This window comes from Cicer arietinum, chromosome 8 (assembly GCF_000331145.2).
Source record: "Cicer arietinum cultivar CDC Frontier isolate Library 1 chromosome 8, Cicar.CDCFrontier_v2.0, whole genome shotgun sequence".
In the NCBI taxonomy this organism is placed as follows: Eukaryota; Viridiplantae; Streptophyta; class Magnoliopsida; order Fabales; family Fabaceae; genus Cicer; species Cicer arietinum.
The window spans coordinates 21,228,743-21,232,675 of record NC_021167.2 but is presented as its reverse complement, the minus strand read 5'-3'; positions in this window follow the sequence as shown (position 1 = coordinate 21,232,675).

Below are 3,933 nucleotides of genomic sequence, written 5' to 3'. Positions count from 1 at the left end.
TAATGGGAGATTCTAGAGAAATTAAAAATTCAAATAATTCAAATGTTTTAATTGAATTTTTTTTATTTTTAAATTTTGTTGTTTAGATAAAAGAATTGTTCTGATAAAATTGGACAATTTTTATAAATTTTAAAAGTTTTAGGACAAAAATAATTATTAAATTTAGGTTAAAATTGAATTTTTTTAAAAGTTGAGGGACCATTTTGCAATTTTTAGAGACCAGTTTGTAAAATTTGAAAATTTTTAAAGACCAATTTGTAAAAAAATATAGAGAGTTATATGCAAATTTTGAAATATATAAAGTCAAAATTGTAAACTTGAAAAAGTTATAGAAACCATTTCATGATTTAGATATTATAAAGTAGAGAACGAATTTGAAATTTTCTAAATTTATTTTTGATTAAGTATCTCTTCAAATGTCTTTATTTTGAAAATTCTCCAAACTCTTAAAGGATGTGAATTTCGCTAAAAAATTACATTTCCTAAAAAAATTTCTTCATCCAAACATACTAAGGGTGGCTCCAAAGTCTATGTTATTGTGGACTCTGCTAGGGATGGACATCGGACAGTTACAGGCAATTTCGGACTCAATACCTTCATCTGAAAAACAACCAAAGAAAAAGAACATTCACCCATCGGATTTAGTGGGTGGCGGTTTGGCGGGTGTATATTTGGTTTATGGCATACTTACAAAGAGGAGAAGGAAATATCAATTTTCTATTTAGTTACCTTAAAAAAAAAATCACAGAACAAAACTAAAGAAAGAAGATATATACTCTCATTATTATTATTTTTAATTTTACAAGTAGTTGCTAAACTAAAAAAAAAAAAGGAACTTCAACATTCCAAGATAAAAACTTGTACAATGAAGCAAAGGTAAAAATTTGTATAGATCAAGCGTCCTTTGAGCATATTTGAAGAAGATTACTCATTTCTCCTTCTTTGTTGAAGTAAGGGTTATGTCCCTTGTGATATAGATTAGGCTAAATTACATCCGTGGTCCCTTAACTTAATTTCAGGTAACGTTTTAGTCCTTTATTTTTTTTTCTTCCCGATTTAGTCATTTATTCCTAAAAATATCAAATAAAGTATGAAAATATGAGTTTATTTGAAGATTTGCGTTACGAATTTGATGAAATTTGTATTATATTGAAGAATATAATTAATTTTATGAGTTTTGATTGAATGTTTTTTTGAATTTTTGTATAAAAAAGGATATCATTGTTGAAATTTTAAAACATAAAATATCAAATTGTCACTTAAAATTAAAATAAATGACCAAGTCGGGAAAAAAAAAAAATAAAGGACTAAAACGTTACCTGAAATTAAGTTAAAGGACCACAAATGTAATTTAGCCTATAGATTATGAGCATGTAGAGAAGAAAAATAAGGATTGTGTGTGGAGATGAAAAAGATTGGTGGGAGATAGGAAAAGAGAGAAGGATGGATGTGTTGGGAAAGTGTGAAAATTGTGTGTGGAGAAGAAAAAGGTGGTGGGAGATAGAAATGAGAGAAAAATGCATGTGATGGGAAAGTGTAAAAATGAAGTATATTGATTATCTAAATAGTCAAATAAAAATAGATTGCAATTTTCAAAAATAAATTATTATCACTACTAGATATCAGTATTTTTGTAGGTCTCAAGACAATACTTTTTAATTGAATGAGATTGAACATTCATATTGACAAAACATATTTGTTATGCATTTGAAACGTAAATGATTTTTCTCATTTCTCGGTCAGACACGGATTCCAATGAATGACCTTTGACATTTGAACCCGACTATTTATATCTAAATATGCTCAATTTACTTTAGTTTTTCACTCGACAATCCTATATATTCAAATAGACCTTTTAATTAATACTCATATCAAATTTAGTGAGTCATAGGTTTTTGTCCACCCTTAGACTCTACCATTTGACGCCTTGTACCACCATAACACAATCAAATTCCACAATAGTATTTGTGATATTGAGTTGGTTTAACCATTTTAAAGCCACAAGAACTCCATAAGCTTCAGCCTCTTTCACTTCCAAGATTCCATTTTTCCATTCAAAGTAAGTCCTAATGAATTAGTCTTCCGAGTCCCTTAAACATGTATCAAGACCGAAATAGTTATACTCAAATGGAAAAAAAAAAGGTTCAAGAATGTTCATTTTAACTTTCGCTAATTTTCAATTTAATGCAGTTCTTTTTATAAATTTCTTAGCATACGTATGAATTCATTCATCAAATAAAGAATGAATATATGAGTTTATTTGAATATTTAAATTATGTATTTGATAAAATTTGTATTATATTGAAGATGATAGTTAATTTTATGGGTTTTGTTTGAAAATTTTGATGAATTGTTTGAATTTTTGTAAAAAAAAAAAAAAAAAAAAATTAACATTGTTGACATTTTAAAATATAAAAGATCAAATTGTCACTTAAAATTAAAATAAATGACCAATTCGAAAAGAAAAAAAAAAGATAAAGGATTAAAACTTTAACTGAAATTAAGTTAAGAATTGGATGCTATTTAGCCAAAATTAAATAGATTATAAGGACAAATTTATCATTTTATCACAATATAAATCATATATTCATATCATTTGGTTATCTGTCGTAGATCAAACACTGAATATGATATAATAGTTTTATCAAGTCTGTTATTATGTGTCATCAAACACATGTCACGATAACTTATTCTCATATTTATATCATATCTTGTCTATCAAATGGCAAACGGACCTTTAAATTTTTTATTTTAGTTCATGTGATTTTTTTTTTAAATTCCACATTTATAATTTAAGATTCTCCGTCTTTTAATTCTTTTATAGAATTTTACCTTCTTAAAACGATGATGTGTCATATTAATGTGTCGAAATTTGCTTAATTGGATTTATGATAATAATGTGGCAATTTTTTTTTAATTTCTAACTAAATAGTTATTGCACAAAAATACCATTGATAAAATAAAATTATTTATTTCATGAAAAAGATATATATTTTGTTGAGACAAACTCTCTATTTTAAAAGTTTTGATGAAAATAAACAAATGTTAATTAAGAATGTTAATTATGATTCTAAATGTTATGTTAATTTAACTTGTGTTCTTGAGTGGTTTTAATTAAGAGCAGAATCAAGCAAATACAAGAAAAGACAACAACAAGATCATTCTGCATCATAAACAGAGAATGATCTTCAGCTTCACCGAATTATCTATCACAGCATGTTGTTCAAAGTTTATCTACATCGTTAAACAAAGAATTTGCTCTGGAAATCATTCATATCTAACAAGTACATGGCAAGGAACAAGTACAAATAATCCAGACTCAAAAAGGATATTTGATCGCAAAGATCAAAAAGTTCAAACATGGACAAAAGTCATGACGGCTTAAGAACTCCAAAATTCAAATGTCAAGAAAACTTGATCAAACTAGGTATATGACAAGACAAGAACAAAGGAAATACAGAACATTCAAAACGGGAACTCCAGAATGATCATTGAAGCTCAAGAACGTTCAAACTGATAAAACCAAGAACGTTAATCATTCTCCGTTTTTTGCACATCAACAGCAGCCTTGCATCCTCTCTGTTTCAGTCTGCAATTTGATTCAAATCTTCTCCAACCTCCTCTAGCTACACTCAAGACTCAAGACAGATAATGTACCATCCAAGATCAATGAAGAAATGTCAAAGAAAGGACAGAAATGCTTTCAATGCTAAAACATCAAAAGTCAAAAAGTTGTTTTCAAAGCAACATTATTTTTATTCTAAAAATAATGTTTTAGTCAAAAAAGCATGGCCTCTCCAACAGCTATTTCGTACATCTCCAGCCTATAAATAGAAGGCCATTATCTCAGTTCAAAATAAGAAATTCAAGTGCTAAGTAATCAACATTATACAATCACACTTAAGCTTGAAATTCTGCAAAACAGAGGAAACA